The sequence below is a fragment of the Schistocerca americana genome, chromosome 5 (genome assembly GCF_021461395.2).
Source record: "Schistocerca americana isolate TAMUIC-IGC-003095 chromosome 5, iqSchAmer2.1, whole genome shotgun sequence".
In the NCBI taxonomy this organism is placed as follows: Eukaryota; Metazoa; Arthropoda; class Insecta; order Orthoptera; family Acrididae; genus Schistocerca; species Schistocerca americana.
The window spans coordinates 428,162,485-428,189,768 of NC_060123.1; positions in this window are offsets into that span (position 1 = coordinate 428,162,485).

The window sequence follows — 27,284 nt, forward strand, 5'->3', positions numbered from 1 at the left end:
TTGAACCATTTTTTGCTGAGCAGAAGGACGCCAAGATATCTCAAATTATGCTTGCCTTAAATCGGTCAGAGGATGTAAAAGGACAATTTGAGGTAGTTACCGGATTACCTTGCAATCCGTTTGGAAAGAGGTGGCTACCAGCGATTCGTAAACACATGCGCTTAGATGTTCTACAGAAATTCCATGAGACACCTGAGGCCGGATATTTGGTATTTATGAAGACATACGATAGTATCCACAAGAGATTTTTCTGGGCAGGTTTATTTAGGAGTGTCCGTCACTATGTGTCGCACTGTAAAGAGTGCCAGAGGAGAAACGCAGTTTCTCAGAAACCACCTGGCCGGCTCATACCAATTCCACCAGCCGAAACGCCTTTCCATCGTGTTGGGATTGACCTCCTCGGACGATTTTCAACGTCTGCTAGAGACAATAGATGGGTTATTGTTTGCACTGATTATCTGACGCGCTTTACCATTACAAAAGCCGTGAAAACAGCCGAAGCATACGGGGTAGCCAAATTCATCGTGGAAGACATAGTATTAAAACACGGTGCCCCAAGGTCGTTAGTTACAGATCGAGGGAAAGTTTTTCAATCGAATCTTGAGACAGAGATAAAGCGTCGGTGCAACATTACTCATCACATGACGACTGCCTACCATCCGCAAACTATCGGGCTTACTGAACGACTTAATAACACCTTGGCCGACATGCTATCAATGTTCTTCATTGTTGAGCAGAGCAACTGGGATGAAGTGCTACCTTTCGTGACTTTTGCCTACAACACCGCCAAGCAAGACACCACATGATTTTCCTGGTGCATGGGCGTGAGGTGACTACGACGATGGACACTGTATTTCCGTTACATCCTGATGACTTGGACGACGACTACATCGACCAGAGCCGAGGAAGCTCAGCAGTTAGCTCGACTCCGCACACTGCAGGCTCAAGAAAACGATCCCCAAAGGTATGACGCGAGTCGCCGACCTGCTGTCTACCAGCCTGGTGACCTCGTCTGGATCTTCACTCCTGTTCGGGAGGTTGGTCTCTCTGAGAAGATCCTCAGGCACTACTTGGACCTTATAAGGCTGAAAGACAGTTGTCTGATGTAACTTATGAAGTTGAAGATCTGGACCCGAAACAAGACGACGAAAGATCAGAGATACGGTCCATGTCCTTCGAATGAAGCCCTATAAGGATCCTGCCACCCAGGGTAAACTCGAAACTCCAGCGACAGGCAACACGCGAAAAGGTGATGAAGAGCGTAGCGGAAAAAGGAGTTCTAAGAAGATCACCGCCAGGGCGAGCATCAGTCATCGGGAGTCGGAGTATGCAGAGGACCGATGACTCATTCCAGGACTAGGACGTCGCAACACAGAGAAGCTGTTCTCTTGAGGACGGAGCAATGTCAAAGAAGCAGCCGAGTAGCTCCGTGGTGTAGTGGTTATGATACTAAGCTGTTGTGTGAAGAAGCATGTGTTCGAAACTCACTTGGACTGCATAATTTTAATTTCTATATTCGGTTCGAGTACATAATAGAAGCATCCACAAATGTCAAGAATCATTGTAATGGAATATTCTGTAGCTGTATATATATACTATGTGTGTTCTGGCCGGAGGCGGTTCGCTCCACGCTCTTGTATGAGCAAGTGCTGAATGAACCTTCATTGAGTGAAGTTAGTGTTCATCATTCATCTAATGACACTTTCTTCTACGTGACAATATGGGTACTTGTCTCCTGGTTCCAGATTCAGTTATGAATTTATCACTATGCTGATGAAGTCGAATCAAATCTGTAATATTTATGTGTGCTAGTACGTATACAGGGATAACCCATGGCATTATGCCTGCAGCCCGCTCCGATATTGAATGTTGCCCGTAGGCGTTGCGCAACGGAGGTTCGAGTCCTCTCACGGGCATGGGTGCATGTGTTGTCCTCAGCACAAGTTAATTTCAGTAGTGTGCAAGTCTAGGGACTTAGGAATACACCCAAATTTGAACATATTCTTGAACATACCAGTGAACAAGCCTCTCGGCGAAGCTTGTAAGGTACCCCTTATTTGCAGATAAGAGCGCGTTTTACTTTATTTCCAGTTTTGCTATTTCACATACGTAAAGTGGACGTACCAGCGCTGCAGTATGTAGTAGCGTGCGGTAGCTTCCCGTCTGTGCATAGATATCTGGTGCTACAATCCACTGTATACACTATGTGCTTTGTCTAAAAACTTGGTACGCATATGTCTAGTAAGAAATAGTCTGGGCGAGATACACGAACAAATAGTTCAGTCACGTATAGCGATGAATCTGTTTATACAGATGAAAAGTCAGCGCTGGCATTGCCAATGTTGGAGGATGAATGGGGTGCACTCAGACTCGTAGTGCCAACTGGGAAGCTGGCTCCAATGTGTGGAAAGTAGACAACGGGGAGAGCAATGTGCTGGTCTCTTGCCCTCCCACACTGCATCAACGTTTCGCCATTGGCAGAAGTTGAGACAGAAGCCAGTCGGCGTCGCATGTCCTCATGGGATGAACGCAGAGACTGTGTACGTAGGGATAAACGAGAGTGACATGTAAAAATAATCGGAAACGGCTGATATTATTGTCCTGTCCACCATTCTCTAGGTCACTAAACTCACTGGGGACAGCCCCAAGGATATTTGAGCAATAGGGATGGGGTGTGGAAATAAGGGCGAGAAAGGGGATAAGTACTAAGCTTAATTATGTATGAACGAAATTTAACTTCACGTTTATTCGAATAAATCGAATAAAGCACTGTAGAACCTTAATGTTCAAAAGATCAAATGTGTGTGAAATCTTATGAGACTTAACTGCTAAGATCATCAGTCCCTAAGCTTACACGCTACTTAACCTAAATTATCCTAAGGACAAACACACACACACCCACGCCCGAGGGAGGACTCGAACCTCCGCCGGGACCAGCCGCACAGTCCATGACTGCAGCGCCTCAGACCGCTCGGAAAATCCCGCGCGGCAGAACCTTAATTTTTAGTGTCATACAGAAAGACTGTATAACATTCTAGAATAAAGTGATTTGACACTGTAAGTGGATTTTATTCTTTTTTCGCGATATATTCTCTTTTTTTTTTCTAGCAAGAGAATATGATGAACATTAAACAGGGGCTGTGCTGCATTACCAGTTAGTGAAAAATAAATACTGTTTTGATCATGCGGTGCCCACAGCTCGTCAATACACTGATGGAAAAAAATGCAACACCAATAATGAGTTGTGTGACAAACTAAAGTTGGTAGGCGTGTTTCTACTCGTGAAAGATGATGTTTATTTAGATTTCGCGTCGGGGCTGGCAAAGCCACTATGAGGACTCAAATCGGGTTTGCTTTAAGCACACGCAGTAACAGTCGTGAGCATTAGTAACCTTTCAGATTATACATGGTGATATGATGTTAGTCAAAGAAGCCTTTAGGGTGACAATCACGCCATTATCAACATCTCGCTGAGTTTGAATGAGGTCGTGTAATAGGGTCACGAGGAGCTGGATGTTCCTTCAGCGATACTGCACAAACACTTGGTAGGAATGTAGCCACTGTACATGACTGCTGGCAGCAGCAGTCACGAGAACGTAAGGTCACAGGAAGACCGAGCTCTCGACGGCCACGTGGCACTACAGATAGGGGAGACCATCGTGTAGGTATATGGCGCTGTCCCATCGTACTTCATCTGCAGCACAAATCTGAGCCGCAGCTGGCATCACAGTAACTCAAAAAACTTTTATTAACTGGTTACTTTAAGGACAGCTCTGAGCCCGACTCACTGTAGCGTGCCTTCCACTGTTTACAAACCACTCCCATTTGCGACTGCAATGGTGTCAAACGAGAGCTCACTGGAGGAAAAGGTGGCGTTCTGTTGGATTTTCTGACGAAAGCTGGTTCTGCCTCGGTACCAGTAAGAGTCGTGTGTTTGTTAGAAGGGGCCAGTTGAGGGCCTGCGACCAACCTGTCTACGTGCTAGACACACTAGACCTACACAATGAGTAAGTCTGGGATGCGATTTCGTATGACAGCAGAAGCAATCTCATGGTTATCCCAAGCAACCTGACTGCAAATTTATACGCCAATGTGATGATTCGATCTGTTGTATTGCCATTCATGAACAGCATTCCAGGGGGTGTTTTCCAACAGGATACCGCTCGTGCACATACGGCTGTTGCAACCCAACATGCTCTACAGAGTGTCAATATGTTGCCTCGATCTGCTCGATAACCAGATCTGGCTCCAATCGAGCATATATGGGACATCATAGGACGACAACTCCAGCGTCATCCACAAACAGCATTAACCGTCCCTGTATTAACCGACCGCCGGCCGGTGTGGCCGAGCGGTTCTAGGCGCTTCATTCCGAAACCGCGCTGCTGCTACGGTCATAGGTTCGAATCCTGCCTCGGACATGGATTTGTGTGATGTCCTTAGGTTAGTTAGGTTTAAGTAGTTCTAAGTCGAGGGGACTGATGACCTCAGATATTAAGTCCCATAGTGCTTAGAGCCATTTGAACCACTTCTATATTGAGCGACCGGAAGCAACAGGCATGGAACTATGACGTATGTAACTTGTCGTGACAGTGCGAGAGAGAGAGAGAGAGAGAGAGAGAGACAAAGATATTGTTTATTACTCTGTGGCGGTCAGCGCTCACATAATTATTCTTAGGATATAGAGCTTTTGTTCTTCTTAAGAGTAAATTTTTACGAGAAGAGAGCCATTCTTGTGATGTAAAAATCGACTCCATTGCGAGTTTTTGATTCACATTGTGAAATATATGTGTATATGGAAGGAAATCACTTAATACAACAATAAAATATTGTTCATTTCAAGAAGGTACGTGTTATTCTACACGCAGCGTATACTTATATTGTGATTTAATAATAAATACCAGCTTGAGAACAGTTCCGACGGGAGCGTTCAGTTCTAGTGAAATAGTTCGATGTTTTCTTCGGAAAAGGAGTCACTTCATGGATCACTCAAATCCACAATAGTACCTGCACATTTCTCAGAACTGAAAGCAATCTGATTGCTATGCAACAGAGCCCCTAAGAATATTTCTCCGTACTTTGGTTAGCACTTTCAGCTCAACACGGCGTCTGCAGCAGATTCTACAACAGCGGAAGCGTGTAATCGCTATCAGTTTCACACATCGTCCTGTGTACGCTGTATGTATTTACCCACAACAGTGAACATACAGTTACACACATAGAAAGACAATACAAGGTGGTGTGGGAAACATTTCAGTATAAAGGTCCTGTAGAGCTAAACAGTAATTAGACTAGTAGTAGTAGTAGTAAACAATTTTTTTTCAAAGGAACCTTTATAGAACTCTATCCCATAGACTGATATCCAGCATCTGTACAACACAAAGCATGCTTGTATTCAACAATGTGGCAGTTACACCGGTTAGTAATGTACCAGCATTTCACATCTGCATTAGCCTGTGGTCTTGTAATGTTAATCACTTACATATGTCATCTACATAAATGCATTCCCAAAATTTCATTACTCTATATTAATTATCTTTTGGTGTTCGCTTTTTTCCGTCAATGGATGTAATAAAAATCTTATTTGAGAACCACCAAGAAATGAAGCTGAAATAAACCTTTAGTAACTACCAGATTTAGTCACCTGATAATCAAGTAATCCTGTTGAATGAACATCTGCAATTGAGCATCACAGTAAATATGGAGATAATTTGCTCGAGTTGTAAAAGACTTATTTTTCCAATCTCACGACCGGTTTTGGGCTAACAGATATTACTGGCAACAAACAGGAGAAAACGTTAAGGGAAAACTTTTCACGATGCTTCTAAGCATAAGGCAATGAATACTAATAATAACTATCTTAGCTAAAATTCTACCTGCGGTCGGGCTAGTTATAGTGCGAAACACAGAAGTCACAGAACAGTGGCAATAGGGGAACCAAGAACGGAAACAGATCCTATATAGATGGAAAAGCTTAGAAAAACGTATTATGAAACGATGTAACCGACGCCGCTGGTGCACAAAATGTAAAGACGTATGGAAAGACAAACATCAAATTGCGAAGTTGAAAAAGTATTCTACAAAGTAATGTGAATAACGCCTAGGGCGCATCAAATACAAAAGATATAATAAGAAACAGACGAATTAGATAAAACATATTTAATAATAAAAACAATTTTTTTCACGTTCATAAATAAAACACAATGAACAACTCTAAAAACCTTCCTAAAAAGTACTTAGAACGTTTTCTCCTGCTTGTGTTCAGTATAAAATTACACCTGCTGATGGGCATCTGTTAGCCTGAAACCAGTCGTGAAATTGGAAAAGTAAAAGCCTTTTACAACTGAAGCAGTTGATGTCCATATTTACTATTGCTTATCATCAGGTACCATAAAATTGCATTGATTGACTGCTCCGCTGGTTTTTAGTATAATATTTTATATATTATGAAAGAAACACACACGACACTGGCGTAAGATTCTACGATTGTAGACTACAGTATGTGTTTTCTACCAGACTGAATCAAGTAATACAATTAGGCACATTAAATTTGTTTATGTCTTTAACGCCACAATAAAAGCTTTGCTACTCAGACTGATGTGTATGTACTCATGGAAACTGCTGATGATCGGTTGATCGAAACTTGAAGTATAGAAATATTTGTTGCATCTTTTTCAAACCAACTTCAGTTGCACGCCATTCTTTCTTAATATTGTTTTACGCGTCTAGATTTATCGAATTTTGGTTGCAGCCATAAGCTATCAAGGAACATTGTTATTCACAGCTTTTTTTTGAGCTACCCTGTATTTGTCTTCCTCGAAACTTTCGTGAGGTACCACCCTCTCGCATCAGAATTCTCCCAGCAACAGATTTAAGCTGCACATCAAAAATGCTGCTCGCGGAACGGAGGCTGCACGGGCGGACATTCAGAGCGTTACACGGTCAGGCAAGGGCTGGGAGCCCAGTGCGTTGACCAGGTCTGCCAACACAACCGGCCAGAAGCAGATATCTCCTCTGCGCGCTGCCGGCGGATTAGGCGGCCGGGGCGTCTGTTTTGGAATGGTAATACCGGCCGCTTTCAAGGGGTTTACTGTGCGGATGCGCGGCTGCCGCTGCGGACCGGGAGGTCGCATAAAACAAAGCGGTCGCAGGGAAACGCGAGCCTAACCCCCACCCCACACCACCCCCATCCAGCCGCATGGTGCCACGTGCGCTCAGCAAACTGAGGGAATCCCCCCGGTCCTGTGATGACGGCTGTTTGTCCGTCGCTCCCGCCCTGGCATCGTCATTCTGTCGCCGCGCTCCGGGTTATTCTGATGCTTGTGGCTGCCCGCTTCCAACGCAGATTGGTTGCAGCCATAAGCTATCAAGGAACATTGTTATTCACAGCTTTTTGGAGGGCCGGAAACCAACAAGGAGGATTCCAGCATTCAGTTTACTCCACTGATATATATGTTAACGAAGGATAAATGTGCCTTTATAGTATTTGTGGGTTTAGGAAAATGGAACACACTTCTTGAAATTCTGAAACTAGTGGAATGAGATACAAGGAGCAAAATGTAATCTACAATATGTAAAGATACACGTTATAAGAGTCGAACGATAAGAAAAGGAAGTTTTTGTTGAGAAGGGACTGAGAGGGTTGAAACCGAGGCCGTTTCTACCATCAGGCAAAATTTTAGGGGCAATAACGGGCGGAAAAAATTAGTTTCAAATAAAACAGTGAAAAACTTATCAAATGAAGAGAAATAATGAAAAAGAGGAAAACTTAAAATACCGAATTGTTTCTAAAATCATATGGAACAGTTACTTAATAAGTGAAAATAGACATTAACAGTTGATGAACAGCCCTCAGGTTTCCATCCAGCTGGCAGTGTTATAAAACCGCCACGTTTCGACAGGTGACATACTCGTCATCTTCTGGCGAAGTGTCGAGATTTTGCGAATGGCGTTCTACTTATATCTGCAGTTTGCCCCCTCCACCTGGTTCTTGGAGGCTGGATACAGAGAGGAGGATTGCGTGGGGGGGTGACGTCACGGTAGTGCGGGTAGCGGGCGCTCCGTTTGGTGACGTCCCCTCTCCCCTTTTTTGTTGTCGCTGTTGATGTTGAGCCGCTACTGCTACAGCTCGGTCGGTGGAATGGAGACGCAACGAGCAGTGATGGTTGTCCCCGTCGGATGACGTGCAACAGCACCTGAAAATCTCTAAAGAAAATTGTTCCTCGCATAATGTACGAAAGTCCGTTTGCGAGTCCGCAGTCTTCTCAGCGATGCGAACTGCTTATTTTAATTGTCTGTTATGGTTTAATGATAATTTGTTAAGCCCGGTTAGTTATTTATTGCAGTATTGAGTGAATCACTCATCACAAGCATCGGTTCACACCACGGAAGCGATGAAAAATTCATTTGCGGTTCAGTATCAGCAGTTGTTGTTATTGGGTTAGATAGAGCAGCAATGAGTCGTAGAATTGAGTTGCTTTAATAAAACATTTATAGTAACAATGCAGATCAGATTTCGACCTGTGTCAGGTCATTATCAATGCAGTGCGGTATTGTAGCAGTTGTTCGTGCTCAAGTGAATGCTTACACAGTTCAACCATTAATGGAAGGATTCAGAATTCACACCCTTAGCAGTGGTAGTTCGAAAACATAACGAAATAATTTTTTTTACATGTGAAATTCATCATTTTTTTCACTTACTAATGGCAGCATTTGTTCCTATAGGTACACTTTTCTTCATAAGTAAGAGAGATTCTTCGATGAATTTTGCACAGAATGCAAACCATACTTAAAGGTGTATGAAACTCTAGAATTTTCCAAATCAATTGAAAACTGTGGTAAAAATTGAGGTAATTAACTATAAAATTTGTGTTTCTTCTAAATGATGTTTAAAATATAACAGCTCATACATTTTTTCATAAATTTAATAAATTCTAGAGTTTCATACACCTGTAAGTATGGTATGTATGCTGTGGAAAATTAATCGAACAATCTCTCTAACTTATGAAGAAAAGTGTACCTATAGCAACAAATGCAGCCATTGGTAAGTGTAAAGAAAGGATGAAATTTCACACGTAAAAAAATTTAATTTGTTATGTTTTCGAACGTCCACTGTAGTGAGTGTGAATCCTGAATCCTTCTTGGTGATGCTGACAAAGTCTTGTGAATTTATTTGTAAAAGTATAGACACTGGAAATTAAAGTGTCCTGTGATTCCTCTCCTGCTCCAAGTCGGCCCGTTTGACGTCCTACCCCCCCTTAACTAGTTCTAAGTTCTAGGGGACTGATGACCTCAGATGTTAAGTCCCATAATGCTCAGAGCCATTTGAACCATTTGAACCTTACTAGTAGATCCACAAATGGGAGACACCCATTCTTCCCTAGTTTCATTGTAAGTAGCCTGTTTATATGTTTGTATGTTGGCATCGCTATAGACCGTAATTAATATCGCTGACAGCGCTCTGCGCCCTCGGTAAGAGACTCTGGTTGGACGGACTAGCAGTTAGCGAGCGGCCATGGGCTTGTGTGTCTGTTGTCTGTAGTGTAAGCTAGTTTAAGTTAGATTAAACAGTGCTTACCACAAATTTCCAAATTTCAAGGTAGCGAGCGGATGGCTTGTACATGTGTCCTTCGTGGAGACTCAGTGTTGGTAGGACTTCTTCTGCTTCTGTAGTGGTCAATCCAAGGATTGGTTTGCAACAGCTACAATGGCGTCTTGTCTCCATTCTGTGCGTCTTTCAGCTTTTCTCTTCATTTCTTTATAGCTGTTACATCCCACATCTTTCACGATTTGATCCATGTACCTCAGTCGTGGTCTTCCTCTTGGTCTTTTTCCCTCGACATACCCATCTATGATTGTGTTCAGGAGTCCTTTATGTCTTAATAGATGGCCTGCAAATTGCACTCTTCGTTGGTAGGACGTGCATTGTAAAATGATGATGGATGTACACTCCTGGAAATTGAAATAAGAACACCGTGAATTCATTGTCCCAGGAAGGGGAAACTTTATTGACACATTCCTGGGGTCAGATACATCACATGATCACACTGACAGAACCACAGGCACATAGACACAGGCAACAGAGCATGCACAATGTCGGCACTAGTACAGTGTATATCCACCTTTCGCAGCAATGCAGGCTGCTATTCTCCCGTGGAGACGATCGTAGAGGTGCTGGATGTAGTCCTGTGGAACGGCTTGCCATGCCATTTCCACCTGGCGCCTCAGTTGGACCAGCGTTCGTGCTGGACGTGCAGACCGCGTGAGACGACGCTTCATCCAGTCCCAAACATGCTCAATGGGGGACAGATCCGGAGATCTTGCTGGCCAGGGTAGTTGACTGACACCTTCTAGAGCACGTTGGGTGGCACGGGATACATGCGGACGTGCATTGTCCTGTTGGAACAGCAAGTTCCCTTGCCGGTCTAGGAATGGTAGAACGATGGGTTCGATGACGGTTTGGATGTACCGTGCACTATTCAGTGTCCCCTCGACGATCACCAGTGGTGTACGGCCAGTGTAGGAGATCGCTCCCCACACCATGATGCCGGGTGTTGGCCCTGTGTGCCTCGGTCGTATGCAGTCCTGATTGTGGCGCTCACCTGCACGGCGCCAAACACGCATACGACCATCATTGGCACCAAGGCAGAAGCGACTCTCGTCGCTGAAGATGACACGTCTCCATTCGTCCCTACATTCACGCCTGTCGCGACACCACTGGCGGCGGGCTGCACGATGTTGGGGCGTGAGCGGAAGACGGCCTAACGGTGTGCGGGACCGTAGCCCAGCTTCATGGAGACGGTTGCGAATGGTCCTCGCCGATACCCCAGGAGCAACAGTGTCCCTAATTTGCTGGGAAGTGGCGGTGCGGTCCCCTACGGCACTGCGTAGGATCCTACGGTCTTGGCGTGCATCCGTGCGTCGCTGCAGTCCGGTCCCAGGTCGACGGGCACGTGCGCCTTCCGCCGACCACTGGCGACAACATCGATGTACTGTGGAGACCTCACGCCCCACGTGTTGAGCAATTCGGCGGTGCGTCCACCCGGCCTCCCGCATGCCCACTATACGCCCTCGCTCAAAGTCCGTCAACTGCACATACGGTTCACGTCCACGCTGTCGCGGCATGCTACCAGTGTTAAAGACTGCGATGGAGCTCCGTATGCCACGGCAAACTGGCTGACACTGACGGCGGCGGTGCACAAATGCTGCGCAGCTAGCGCCATTCGACGGCCAACACCGCGGTTCCTGGTGTGTCCGCTGTGCCGTGCGTGTGATCATTGCTTGTACAGCCCTCTCGCAGTGTCCGGAGCAAGTATGGTGGGTCTGACACACCGGTGTCAATGTGTTCTTTTTTCCATTTCCAGGAGTGTAGTTGTTAATATTTGGGCAGTGCAATTATTGACGACTATATAATTTTTGGAACTGGATGTCACATGAATAACATAAAATCTGCTAAATACATTGCTTGCTCTTCAACAAAATGTTTCTTTTGTTAATCATATACCTCCTAGTAGTTAGAGCCTATAGAAGTTAGAATCCTTTTATTTAGATAGCTGTAGTTGCTGCTTGCTATAATTTCTGTAGTTCGTGTTTGAAGATTTTCTGTGAGGTAAGTGGCTTATGAAAAAGGTATGGGTTATTGTTAGGATTTCTTCCAATTCAGAGCCATTCTTTTGTGTTAGTTATTTGAAGTCATTTTGTCATTTTAGAGCAGTGAGATTGTATCGGACTTGTATACTATGTGTAATAAATGACTAGGTTAAGTTTGAGTTGTCATTGTCAGGGAAAATTCCGTAGGTCAGTGTGGAGATGATAAAAAAAAAGGTTCAAATGGCTCTGAGCACAATGGGACTTAACTGCTGTGGTCATCAGTCCCCTAGAACTTAGATCTACTTAAACCTAACTAACCTAAGGACATCACACACATCCATGCCCGAGGCAGGATTCGAACCTGCGACCGTAGCGGTCGCGTGGTTCCAGACTGTAGCGCCTAGAACCGCTCGTCCACTCCGGCCGGCCCAGTAGGTTCAGTTTCACTCAGCAGTATAAGTAAACACAAAGAAGTGACACCTACTCAGTTATTTCAGTAGACTCACAGAACGAAGTTGCTCACACACACACACACACACAAACACACACACACACACACATACACATACACATACACACACACACACACACACACACACACACACACACACACACAAAAATAAAATGTAAACAAAATTCAAATTTGGCGCCCAGCTCTCTGGTGAACAAATGAACACTGACTGGGCTGGGACACACAACAACCACAATCACACTGTGTTTTGGTGAAGTAAAAGTGCTTTTACGACCTTATTTGTGGAAAATACGTGCTACATTTACATGTGCATCACGACACCTCACCGTGATGAGGAGAATAAAAGGGCTTACCACACGAAAACGTAAGTAAAATCGAATATAGGCACGAAATATCGCGACAAACCTAATTACATTCTAGATGATAGGTTAACTCCCAGAAAAAAAAATGGTTCAAATGGCTCTGAGCACTATGGGACTCAACTGCTGAGGTCATTAGTCCCCTAGAACTTAGAACTAGTTAAACCGAACTAACCTAAGGACATCACAAACATCCATGCCCGAGGCAGGATTCGAACCTGCGACCGTAGCGGTCTTGCGGTTCCAGACTGCAGCGCCTTTAACCGCACGGCCACTTCGGCCGGCTAACTCCCAGCAAAATTTCTCATCAACATCGTTTAGTTGCAGATAACAAGCTACCTGCAGTGAATAATACACAAGTGATTCGGAAAAATCATTCACACCAAGTGTAAAAATATTAACAAAAAGAAAGTAAAAAATGTCGTCTGGCTAGGGCCTCCCGGCGGGGAGACCGGTTGCCTGGTGCAAGTCTTTCGAGTTGACGCCACTTCGGCGACCCGCGCGTCGATGGGGATGAAATTACGATGATTAGGACAACACAACACCCAGTCCCTGAGCGGAGAAAATCTCCGACCCAGCCCGGAATCGAACCCATGCCGGCATTCACTCAGCTACCAGGGGCGGACAACAAAAGGAAAGAAGAAGAAAGAAATGAACTATTGTTTGAACTAAACATCCACATAATTTTGTAATCATTTAACAAAAATGTCCACAGTGCAGAATAAATAAAACAGAAACCCACTGATGATGGTACAGTGGTGCTGAAACATGTTTGGGTACTGAGAAAAAAAGGTTTTGCATAACTAGCGGACCTCACATCCTACAATTTCATCTACAAACATGGCCAACACAAGGAGCTGCAAAATCCAAATGTTGAACATCAAATCATAACTCTACGACAGTTACCAAATGGAAACTATTATGGTTCGATACGAGCGATAAGCTCCTCAAATCTCCTGGCCAGACACATGAAACAACAGAAGCGAGCCCGTCACAATTATCACGCTCACAGCGGAGAACAAGATCAGACTTCATGAAAGCCGCGTGGTCTCGGCACCGAAGCAATGAACTGAAAGCAGCTCACCGAGCATACAAAGCCGCTGTGCGATGACAGACAGTGGAATCAACTTGGAGCCGCCAGAAGGCGTGTGGATGACAACGACCCACCGCTCGCCTCCAGACCTGATCGGCTAAAGGAAGAAGGCGTCCACTACTGTTGCATGGGGGCTTAATTAAATATTATTGAAAATACTTTTTAAATTTTTCGTAGCTGTATGTCCGATTACGCTGTGCCTCGTAATCGGTTGACCCTGACTAGTATTATTACGCTATCTGACTGCAAAGAACAACAACAAAGATGGAAATGAAAATTTTCGTAAACACAGTTAATTAATTAAGTCCCCAGCAACTATAAAACCTACTAAACCAAAGCACAAGTATAACTGTTCTGTATGTGGGAGTGTGACTCAACGTACATCTGGCACGGTTCTTCTTCAACAAGACAAGAAATTTCAAATACCATTTATACTGACGTGATAAAAGAAAATTACAAATACACTCCTGGAAATGGAAAAAAGAACACATTGACACCGGTGTGTCAGACCCACCATACTTGCTCCGGACACTGCGAGAGGGCTGTACAAGCAATGATCACACGCACGGCACAGCGGACACACCAGGAACCGCGGTGTTGGCCGTCGAATGGCGCTAGCTGCGCAGCATTTGTGCACCGCCGCCGTCAGTGTCAGCCAGTTTGCCGTGGCATACGGAGCTCCATCGCAGTCTTTAACACTGGTAGCATGCCGCAACAGCGTGGACGTGAACCGTATGTGCAGTTGACGGACTTTGAGCGAGGGCGTATAGTGGCCATGCGGGAGGCCGGGTGGACGTACCGCCGAATTGCTCAACACGTGGGGCGTGAGGTCTCCACAGTACATCGATGTTGTCGCCAGTGGTCGGCGGAAGGTGCACGTGCCCGTCGACCTGGGACCGGACCGCAGCGACGCACGGATGCACGCCAAGACCGTAGGATCCTACGCAGTGCCGTAGGGGACCGCACCGCCACTTCCCAGCAAATTAGGGACACTGTTGCTCCTGGGGTATCGGCGAGGACCATTCGCAACCGTCTCCATGAAGCTGGGCTACGGTCCCGCACACCGTTAGGCCGTCTTCCGCTCACGCCCCAACATCGTGCAGCCCGCCTGCAGTGGTGTCGCGACAGGCGTGAATGGAGGGACGAATGGAGACGTGTCGTCTTCAGCGATGAGAGTAGCTTCTGCCTTGGTGCCAATGATGGTCGTATGCGTGTTTGGCGCCGTGCAGGTGAGCGCCACAATCAGGACTGCATACGACCGAGGCACACAGGGCCAACACCCGGCATCATGGTGTGGGGAGCGATCTCCTACACTGGCCGTACACCACTGGTGATCGTCGAGGGGACACTGAATAGTACACGGTACATCCAAACCGTCATCGAACCCATCGTTCTACCATTCTTAGACCGGCAAGGGAACTTGCTGTTCCAACAGGACAATGCACGTCCGCATGTATCCCGTGCCACCCAACGTGCTCTAGAAGGTGTAAGTCAACTACCCTGGCCAGCAAGATCTCCGGATCTGTCCCCCATTGAGCATGTTTGGGACTGGATGAAGCGTCGTCTCACGCGGTCTGCACGTCCAGCACGAACGCTGGTCCAACTGAGGCGCCAGGTGGAAATGGCATGGCAAGCCGTTCCACAGGACTACATCCAGCACCTCTACGATCGTCTCCACGGGAGAATAGCAGCCTGCATTGCTGCGAAAGGTGGATATACACTGTACTAGTGCCGACATTGTGCATGCTCTGTTGCCTGTGTCTATGTGCCTGTGGTTCTGTCAGTGTGATCATGTGATGTATCTGATCCCAGGAATGTGTCAATAAAGTTTCCCCTTCCTGGGACAATGAATTCACGGTGTTCTTATTTCAATTTCCAGGAGTGTACTATAATTGCTCAAGGAAAGTAGAATTACATTCTAATACTAGAACACACGCCAGATGCTTTGTTGACTGAACCTGTAATGACGCATTATTTAGGACACTAAAATAAAAACAAACTGAGTTAATTACCTCATTTATATTGATGAAAATCATTTTAATCCTTACATTATATCTCAACCAGAACTCTCCAATATCACATCTCAGCAAGCACTGCCTAATAGCACATCTCAACAAACACTCTCTGCTACAACATCTCAGCACAGACTACCACGAGACCTCGACAGGCACTGACTACTACGAGCTCTCTCCAAACACTGTGGAGGCGGCTTAATAATACTCTTTGGCGCAATCTCTGGCGCAGTGGCTCAGTGTAGCCACCTTTCGTATGCCCCTCCTCCACAGGCCAGAATTTGATGGTATTTTTTGCCAGCCTTGGTGGTGAAAATACCACCAAATTCGTCCAGAAAAATACAGACAAAAATAAAAGATAATATTAATACCTAAATATCACATAATTAGTTAAAATTTTGGCTTTGCACTGACCTTTCAATAACCTAATATATAAAATACAGTAGGCAATACAAATTCTTTTCATACATGTGGCTTTACATAATAGTTTACACAATACACAAAAAATCAGTTTATACAAATGTTCACATAAAATACTTTTAATTATTCAAAAAAAAAAAACAAGTAGTTGATAATTCCAGCCCAGCAATGGTCAACAGGTGCAAACACCAACAAGTGACATCGTTTCAGCAGAAGCAGTCCATCAGTTGCACCCAGCAATGTTGAGCAGGTGCAGACACCAACAAGTGACATCATTTCAGTAGAAGTAGTCCATCAGTTGCACCCAGCAATGTTGATCAGGTGCAGACACCGACAAGTGACATCATTTCAGTAGAAGCAGTCCATCAGTTGCACCCAGCAATGTTGAGCAGGTGCAGACACCAACAAGTGACATCATTTCAGTAGAAGCAGTCCATCAGTTGCACCCAGCAATGTTGAGCAGGTGCAGACACCAACAAGTGACATCATTTCAGTAGAAGCAGTCCATCAGTTGCACCCAGCAATGTTGAGCAGGTGCAGACACCAACAAGTGACATCATTTCAGTAGAAGCAGTCCATCAGTTGCACCCAGCAATGTTGAGCAGGTGCAGACACCAACAAGTGACATCATTTCAGTAGAAGCAGTCCATCAGTTGCACCCAGCAATGTTGAGCAGGTGCAGACACCAACAAGTGACATCATTTCAGTAGAAGCAGTCCATCAGTTGCACCCAGCAATGTTGAGCAGGTGCAGACACCAACAAGTGACATCATTTCAGTAGAAGCAGTCCATCAGTTGCACCCAGCAATGTTGAGCAGGTGCAGACACCAACAAGTGACATCATTTCAGTAGAAACAGTTCCATCTGTGGCACCCAGCAATGTTGAGCAGGTGCAGACACCAACAAGTGACATCATTTCAGTAGAAGCAGTCCATCAGTTGCACCCAGCAATGTTGAGCAGGTGCAGATACCAACAAGTGACATCATTTCAGTAGAAGCAGTTCCATCTGTGGCACCCAGTAAAGTTGAAGAGGTACACACAGCAACAAGTCACATTAGTTCAGTAGAAGCAATCCATCAGTGGCACCCAGCAATGTTGAGTAGGTGCAGACAACAAGAAGTAACATCATTTCAGTAGAAACAGTTCTAACAGTGGCACCCAGCAATGTTGAGTAGGTGCAGACACCGGCAAGTGACATCATTTCCATAGAAGTAGCTTCATCTGTGCACCCAGTAATGTTGAGAGCAGGTGCAGACACCAACAAGTGACATCATTTCAGTAGAAGCAGTCCATCAGTTGCACCCAGCAATGTTGAGCAGGTGCAGACACCAACAAGTGACATCATTTCAGTAGAAGCAGTTCCATCTGTGGCACCCAGTAAAGTTGAAGAGGTACACACGGCAACAAGTCACATTAGTTCAGTAGAAGCAGTCCATCAGTGGCACCCAGCAATGTTGAGTAGGTGCAGACATCGGCAAGTGACATCATTTCCATAGAAGTAGCTTCATCTGTGCACCCAGTAATGTTGAGCAGGTGCAGACAGCAACAAGTGACATTATTTCAGTAGAAGCAGTTCCATCTGTGGCACCCAGCAATGTTGAGTAGGTGCAGACAGCAAGAAGTGACTTCATTTCCATACAAGTAGTCCATCAGTTGCACCTAGCAATGATGAGCAGGTCCAGAGAGCAGTCCATGATATTCACTATCACTGATCACACTGTTCATCGGAGTATATAAGCACAAATTAAATATGTCCTAGTGGCACCAATCATGTAGAAAAAGTACAAGTAACAGTCCATAATATTCACTGTCACTGATCACACAGTTAATCAGCAGAAATTAAACGTGTCCTAGTGGCACCAATCATGTAGAAAAAGTACAAGTAACAGTGCATAATATTCACTATCCCTGATCACACAGTTCATCAGCAGAAATTAAACGTGTCCTAGTGGCACCAATCATGTAAGTCTGTGGTGAGATGTTGTAGCAGAGAGTGTTTGTTGAGATGTCGTGTTGGGGGCTTAATTAAATATTATTGAAAATACTTTTTAAATTTTTCGTAGCTGTATGTCCGATTACGCTGTGTCTCGTAATCGGTTGACCCTGACTAGTATTATTACGCTATCTGACTGCAAAGAACAACAACAAAGAATGAAATGAAAATTTTCGTAAACACAGTTAATTAATTAAGTCCCCAGCAACTATAAAACCTACTAAACCAAAGCACAAGTATAACTGTTCTGTATGTGGGAGTGTGACTCAACGTACATCTGGCACGGTTCTTCTTCAACAAGACAAGAAATTTCAGATACCATTTATACTGACGTGATAAAAGAAAATTACAAATACTATAATTGCTCAAGGAAAGTAGAATTACACTCTAATACTAGAACACACGCCAGATGCTTTGTTGACTGAACCTGTAATGACGCATTATTTAGGACACTAAAATAAAAACAAACTGAGTTAATTACCTCATTTATATTGATGAAAATCATTCTAATCCTTACATTATATCTCAACCAGAACTCTCCAATATCACATCTCAGCAAGCACTGCCTAATAGCACATCTCAACAAACACTCTCTGCTACAACATCTCAGCACAGACTACCACGAGACCTCGACAGGCACTGACTACTACGAGCTCTCTCCAAGCACTGTGGAGGCGGTTTAATAATACTCTTTGGCGCAATCTCTGGCGCAGTGGCTCAGTGTAGCCACCTTTCACTGTTTCCGGTTCAGGTGCCTCGTGTACGGGAAGTGCTCAGCCACACAAACTTTGAAGTCACACAGGCGGTAGGACAAACAGCCAACCTGTTGCTCCGCAGACCTGCGCTATCCGTGTTGCCTTACACACTGCCTCTACCCGGAGAACCACCTCAACAGCACTCGTCGCAAACATGCCACGCCCCCTTCACACCAGACATCGTGTTACGACGGACGTGGTGCGAGCTATCGACCGCGCAACCGTTCGTTCTGTACATTATTCTTGTCACCAACTAGACTGCAGTTGTTAACATGGATGTTCAATAATTCTCGCATTTGTCGCCTCATGCTAAGCGTGGATAATGTTTTTCGGAAAGTCTGATGGTATCTCACCATTCTCATACAGTCTACAAATCAACGTGAATAGTCGTTTTGTCGCCTCTCCCAACCCCACCCCCTCCCCCTGCCCATAATGATTTTTTAGAAATTCCGGAGGAATATTATCGATGCCTTCTGTCTTCTTTGAAGTCCTCCAATGCTCTTTTAAATTCTGGCTCTAATACTGCATCCCTGTTCCCTGCTTCTTGTATCACGTCATCACACAAATCCTCCTCCTCATAGTGGCATTCAATGCACCCTTTCCACCTATCCACTCTCTGCCCTGCATTTAACAGTGGAATTGCCCTCTTAATGTTACCGCCCCTGCTTTTAATTTCACCTAAGGCTGGTTTGACTTTCCTATATGCTGACACAGTCCTCCCGACAATCATTTCTTTTTCGGCTTCTTCACATTTTTCCTGCAGCCAGGCTGGCCGGTGTGGCCGTGCGGTTCTAGGCGCTTCAGTCTGGAACCGTGTGACCGCTACGGTCGCAGGTTCGAATCCTGCCTCGGGTATGGATGTGTGTGAAGTCCTTAGGTTAGTTAGGTTTACCTAGTTCTAAGTTCTAGGGGCCTGATGACCACATATGTTAAGTCCCATAGTGCTCAGAGCCATTTAAACCATATCCCTGCAGCCATTTCGCCTTAGCTTCCCTGTACTTCCTATTTATTTCATTCCTAAATGACTTGTATCTCTGTATTCCAGAATTTCCCTCAATATTTCTATATACTTTTCCCGAAAGAAGACCAAGTCAAGCCAATATTAGGTTTTTTTGGGAGAAATGGCAGTTTCCAATTTGTGTCGTGTGTATGATGGCTAGCACGTGAGAGTAAAGAATCCACGTCATTCGAGTAGCATGTTCACAAACAACACGCAGTTTTTTTTTCAACTTATTGTCTTGCATGCTGTAGCTGGTCCAGGATTCAAGTTTCTAGCTATTCACGTAGGGGCATCTGGCAAAAGAAGTGGCGGTTTTGTTTTCTCGCAATCGAGCCTCTCTAAGGAACCTGAAGAACAAGCACTTGGTTTTGGACTTCGCAGCCCTCTCCAAGGAATATACATTGCGGTACGTTACGTTCTCTTGGCCGATGAAGGCTATCCACTAAATACTTTGTTTGATGAGACTTACCAGCGTCAAAACTTGGACCAATGCAAATAATTTTCAAGAAGTGTCTTCATAAGATTCGACGAGTCATAGAATGTGCGCTCGTAGTAGTAGGTAAGAGACCGCTGCAAAGAAATATTTAAACTGAAAAGCCTGTGATAATGTTGATATTATAGTCAAATATATGTGCATATTACACAGCACCGTAACTGACAAGGAGGGAGAAAGAACGAGCAGCTGCATTCACCTGCTAGGTAAACACAGTTTGTAAGGTTATTAATTTATATAAAAAAATTCATCTGTTGAGTTTTTAAAAGTTGGTTGGTTATTTATCAGACTTTTGATGCTATTTGGTAAGGGACCAAATATTTTTATGGCAGCATATTTCACCCCTTTTTGCGCCAAAGTAAGATTTAACGCAAAGTAGTGAATACCCTTTCCCCTACTGTTGCAGCTATGCACATTGCTATTGCCTTTGAATTGAGATGGGTTATTAATAACAAATTCCATAAGTGAATATACAGGGTGGTCTATTGGTCGTGACCGGGCCAAATATCTCACGAAATAAGCGTCAAACGAAAAGAACTAAACTACAAAGAACTAAACCTGTCTAGCTTGAAGGGGGAAACCAGATGGCGCTATGGTTGGTCCGCTAGATGGCGCTGCCGTAGGTCAAACGGATATCAACAGCGTTTCTTTTAAATAGGAACCCCCACTTTTATTACATATTCGTGTAGTACGTAAAGAAATACGAATGTTTTAGTTGGACCACTTTTTTCACTTTGTGATAGATGGCGCTGTAATAGTCACAAACATACAGCACACAATTTTAGACGAACAGTTGGTGACAGGTAGGTTTTTTAAATTAAAATACAGAACGTAGGTACGTTTGAACATTTTATTTCGGTTGATATAATGTGATACATGTACCTTTGTGAACTTATCATTTCTGAGAACGCATGCTGTTACAGCATGATTACCTGCAAATACCACATTAATGTAATAAATGCTCAAAATGATCTCCGCCAACCTCAATGCATTTGGCAATACGTGTAACGACATTCCTCTCAACAGCGAGTAGTTCGCCTTCCGTAATGTTCGCACATGAATTGACAATGCGCTGACGCATGTTGTCAGGCGTTGTCTGTGGATCATGATACCAAATATCCTTCAACTTTCCCCACTGAAAGAAATCCGGGGACGTCGTATCCGGTGAACGTGCGGGCCATGATAGGGTGCTTCGACGACCAATCCACCTGTCATGAAATATGCTATTCAATACCGCTTCAACCGCACGCGAGCTATGTGCCGGACATCCATCATGTTGGAAATACATCACCATTTTGTTATGCAGTGAAACATCTTGTAGTAACATCGGTAGAACATTACGATGGAAATGAGCATACATTGCACCATTTAGATTGCCATCGATAAAATGGGGGCCAATTATCCTTCCTCCCATGATGCCGCACCATACTTTAACCGGCCAAGGTCGCTGATGTTCCACTTGTCGCAGCCATCGTGGATTTTCCGTTGCCTAAAAGTGCATATTATGCCGGTTTACGTTACCGCTGTTGGTGAATGACGCTTCGTCGCTAAATAGCACGCGTGCAAAAAATCTGTCATCGTCCCGTAATTTCTCTTGTGGCCAGTGGCAGAACTGTACACGACGTTCAAAGTCGTCGCCATGCAATTCCTGGTGCATAGAAATATGGTACGGGTGTAATCGATGTTGATGTAGCATTCTCAACACCGACGTTTCTGAGATTCCCGATTCTCACGCAGTTTGTCTGCTACTGAAGTGCACATTATCTGCGACAGCAGCTAAAACACCTACTTGGGCATCATCATTTGTTTCAGGTCGTGGCTGACGTTTCACATGTGGCTGAACACTTCCTGTTTCCTTAAATATCGTAACCTTCCGGCGAACGGTCCGGACACTTGGATGATGTCGTCTAGAATATCGAGTAGCATACATAGCACACGCCCATTGTGCATTTTTATCACAACAGCCATACATCAACACGATATCGACCTTTTCCGCATCTGGTAAACGGTCCGTTTTAACACGGGTAATGTATCACGAAGCAAATACCGTCCGCACTGGCGGAATGTTACGTGATACCGCGTACTTATAAGTTTGTGATTATTACAGTGCCATCTATCACAAAGCGAAAAAAGTGGCCCAACTAAAACATTCATATTTCTTTATGTACTACACGAATATGCAATAAAAATGGGGGTTCCTATTAAAAAAAACGCGGTTGATATCCGTTTGACCTATGGCAGCGCCATCTAGCTGGCCAACCACAAAGCCATCTTGTTTCCCCCTTCAAGCTGGACGAGTTTCGTTCTCTGTAGTTGTTTCGTTTGATGCTTATTTCGTGAGATATTTGGCCAGGTCACTATCAATGGACCACCCTATATACAGGGTGTTACAAAAAGGTACGGCCAGACTTTCAGAAAACATTCCTCACACACAAATAAAGAAAAGATGTTATGTGGACATGTGTCCGGAAACGCTTTATTTCCATGTTAGAGCTCATTTTAGTTGGATCTAGAGGGTTGGATCCCCTCCTTCGAAAGCGTCAGATTGCAAAGCCTGGGCTACTCTCAGGGTGGAATCTCCGTCTTCGAAGATTGTGTGTGTCTGACTGTCTGTCTGTCTGTCTGCCCGCTGCTGTCGCTGTTCGTTCGTTCGTTCGTCCGTCCGTCCGTCCGCCTGCTGGCTGTCCATCGCCGTCGTCGCAACCGCTACCGCCGCCGCCGCCGCCGCCTGCTGTTCGTCCGTCTGTTCGCCGCCGACGCCGACGCAGACGCCGACGCCGCCTGCTGTTCGCCGCTGCCCATCGCCGACGCCGACGCCGCCTGCTGCACGTCCGTCTGTCCGTCGCCGTTCGTCTGCAATGAGTACTCCCACCTCCACCGTCATCTACACCTCCCCCTCCCCCTCTCCCACAGTCACTTCCTGGAGTGCCGCCTCTGGCCTCCCTCCTTCCACCCCCCCTTCCATTCCTCCACTTACCCACCCCCCTATCTCCTCCCCTGCTGTATACCCACACCTCTACACCCTTCCTCCAGCCTCCACACCCTCAACAGCTCCCACTACTACCCCCGCCCTCACGTACGCCTCTGTTGCCGCCTCTGCTGCCGCCCCTCAGGTGGTTGGCTTCCCCTCTCTCACCGACCCCGTCGCGTCGTCTTCTGCATCTCCCGCACGCATCACGTTGCGCCGAGCCACCATCGCCACCACTGAACCAGCTGCTTCTCCCGGTGCCTCCACTACGCCACAGGGATCTGCCACCCGCCACCTCCCTCTCCTCCCCGTCCCTCTCCCCTCCTCCCAGCCTCCAGTCTCCAAAAAACCCCAAAAGCGCGTCCTTACCGACTCTGCTCCCGCCACTTCCCACAAAAAATCAACGCCACCTCCCCCTCCCCCTGCCGTCACCATGGACACCACCCCTCCTCCTGCCACCCCTACCTTGGCCCCCACCCTCCACACCTTTGTCCTGTCAACTCCCGATCCTAAGTTCCTCGACGCTCGTACCCTCACCAAGGAAATACGAAAGTACTTACCTGGTGCTCCCATCTCCCAACTCATTCCCCGCAGGGACTCAGTCCTTATCAAGTCCCCGTCCCCATCATTTCACACAGACCTCCTGCGAAAACTCCCACGAGTTATGTTTGGCCCCCACGCCTCTCTGACACCCTTCCTTTCCGCTTCCACTCCTCGTCAGCCCCAGCCTCCCCGTCGCCCCCCCACCTACACCGCTGTGATCACCAAGCTCAGCCCGGTGATCACAGAGGATGAAGTGTTGGTAGAACTGAACTCCCACACGGACTTGGAAATCCGCTCTGCCCGCCATATCCACAATGCCTCTGGTCCCACCTACCTCATGCGGGTATTCTCAGAGTCTGCCCCGTCCATAGACCATCTCCTCACCCAGGGTGCCCTGATATACCACCGTCGCCACCCTGTTGAATCCTCCAAATCCCCTCCCCAATCCTACCGTTGCCAACGGTGCCTGATGTACAATGACCACTTGACTCCCAACTGCAAAAACCCCCCCACCTGTCCCCATTGCAAGGCCTCCCACTTTCTCAAGAACTGCCCCAACCTCGCTGCTCCTCCTTCCTGTAATACCTGCAATGGCCCCCATCCCACATACTCCCACAAGTGTAAAGCTAAACCCCCTCCAGCCACCCCTGAACTTACAGTCCCAGTTCGTCCCGTCGATCCTCCTGTCCATCCTAACAATTCCCTCCGTCCACCCCCCACGGCCGAGGACATCATCCGGTTCATTACCGTTGTACTCCAAAACATTCACCCTTTTCAGTGCCCGCACACCTTCCAACAAATATCCCTTGCTGCTCGCTCTGTTTTCCACCTGAACACCTTCGCCACTTACTCCCACAACCAAGCCCACTTCACCTTCACCCGCCTCGACACCCTAGTTTAAGTCTCTTCCCTTCCCTCTCTTCCCCCCCCCCTCCTTCCCGTCATGGCGCGGCACGAGTCTCGCATCCTCTTCCAGAACATTCGCTCCTTCCGCTAAAACAAATACCTCCTCCTGCACACCCTCTCCCACCACCAGGTCGACACCTTCCTCTTGAACGAAACCTTTCTCCAGCCCCACCATTCTATCCGCACCTCCCCCTATATCCTCCACCGCACTGATGCTCCTGGTCCTCGTGCGCAGGGTGGAGTCGCGATTGGCCACCTTAAGCATATCCCCGTCCGGCCACAACCTCTCCTCAATGACCCCACTGAACACCTTATCCTTAGCGTCTTCTTCCCCTCCCTCACCATTACCTGTGCCACCATCTATGTCCGCTCCACTACTCCTCTTCCTTATGACTTCATCTCACACATTGCCCACACCTTCTCCACCTATGTGATTGCCGCCGACCTCAACATCCATAGCCGCACTCCTGCTGCCCTTCGGCGGTGGCATGAGTTCCTCTCCACAATCCAGGGTGACCTTGTTCCCATTCCCCAGCACACCCAACCCGAAAGTAACACCACCCCTGATGTTGTCATTGCCTCTGCCAACCTCCTTGGGCGTATCACTGTCGCCGTCCTTGACCCCACAGGTAGCGATCATCTCCCTGTCCTTCTCACCATAATGTCTGCAAACCGCCCCCCTCCGGCTCCGCAACCTGCACCCCCTCCCAAGGTCGTCCATGACTATCGCCGTGCCAACTGGGATGCCTACCGGGACTCCATCTCCACCCAGGTCGAAAGCCACCCTCTTACCTATCGCCATCCTGACGACATCATCCGCGCCTCGTCCTTCCTTCAGACGGTCATTACTGACGCCGTGGAGGCCCATGTTCCTACTAAAACCATCCACCCACACCGTCCCACTCTCCCTCCGCGGGCTGTCCTCCTCCTCCGTGAATCCCGCCGCCTCTATCGCTCCTTCCTCCGCACTCGTGACAGGGATACACTCCAACGCCACCGGCAAATACAGCGACACGTACGGAACCTTATTACAGCAACGAAACGCCGGGACTGGCGCCAGACCTGCACACGACTCAATGCCACCCTCCCTATCAACTCCTCCAAGTACTGGTCTGCCTTCCATCGTCTTACTGGTTCCCTTTCCGCTCCCCACTACCCCCTTCTCCATAACGATCGCCCCCTTCCAGACAACCTCAGTAAGGCCAACCACTTCGCTTCCCACCTTTCTGAGGTCTTCTCCATCCCCGATGATCCCCACTTTGATTATTCTCTTTTCCCCACCGTCATGGAACGTGCTGATACCTCAGTCGCTCCACTTGCTCCTAGTCTCCAGTACTCGGGGCAGTTGCCCCCCTCCGACGTCAACACTCCCATCACAGCACAAGACATTAAACTTCTCCTCCAGTCCAAACGCAACACGGCCCCTGGTCACGACTGTGTCACCTACCGTCACCTTCAAGAAAGCCCCTATTCCTTCCTAACTGTCCTCGCCCATCTCTATAATGTCATCGTCTCTACTGGCTTCTACCCTGACCTGTGGAAGACCTCCCGCATCCTCCTCTTCCTCAAACCCAACAAACCCCCTTCTCCCGCCTCTTCTTATCGTCCCATCTGCCTCACCTCCGTCTTCAGTAAGGTCCTTGAATCCATCCTCTCCCACCGTATCCATCGGCACCTTGCTCAACACCACCTCCTCCCCCTTACCCAGTGTGGCTTCCAACCCTCCTTCTCTGCTGACGACCAACTCCTCAACCTTGTTCACCTTCTGTCCCTCCAGCTCAACTCCCGTCGCTCCGCCATTTTTTGTTTCCCTTGACCTCCAAAATGCCTATGACCGTGTATGGCATCCCGGTCTCCTCTTTAAACTCCAAACCTACGCCCTGCCTATCAATTTTGTCCGTCTGGTCGCTTCCTTCCTCTCGCACCGTCCTTCCTATGTCACCCTCCACAACACCAACTCCCGTATCTTTTATCCCACGGCTGGCGTCCCCCAGGGTTCTGTCCTCTCCCCTCTCCTTTATCTCTTGTATACAGCTGATATGCCCAAGCCACCCCCACCAGTTCACCTTCTCCAATATGCTGATGACACCGCCTTCCTGGCTCTCTATCCTACCCTTCAACGGTCTCAACGTACCCTCCAAACCCACCTTAACCAGTTCACCACTTCGTGTAACCAGTGGCTCCTCCGTCTCAACCCCTCCAAAACCCAGGCAATCATCATAGGCCGTACCACTCGCTCCTTTCGCCTTCAAGATTTCTACCTCACCCTTTATGGTCGTCCTATCCAACTCACCCCCACCCTGAAATTCCTTGGCCTCACCCTTGACCGACACCTCACCTGGACCCCTCATCTCCTGACCATCCAGCAGAAAGCCCATTCCCGCCTCTGCCTGCTGAAACTCCTGTCCGGCCGGACATGGGGATTGCATCCTTCTACCATCCTCCACACCTACAAATCCCTCATCCGTCCTATCCTCTGTTATGCCAGCGTCGCCTGGATCTCCGCCCCCACCCGTTTTTACAAGGCTCTCCAAATCCTTGAACGCCATGCGCTCCGCCTTGCCTTCCGTATCCGCCTTCCTTCCCCCACACGGCTCCTGTATGAACTGATCCCCTTCCCCCACCTCCTCTTGTTCCTCCAACATCTCCGCATCCTTTACATTGTTTGCAGGGTTGATCT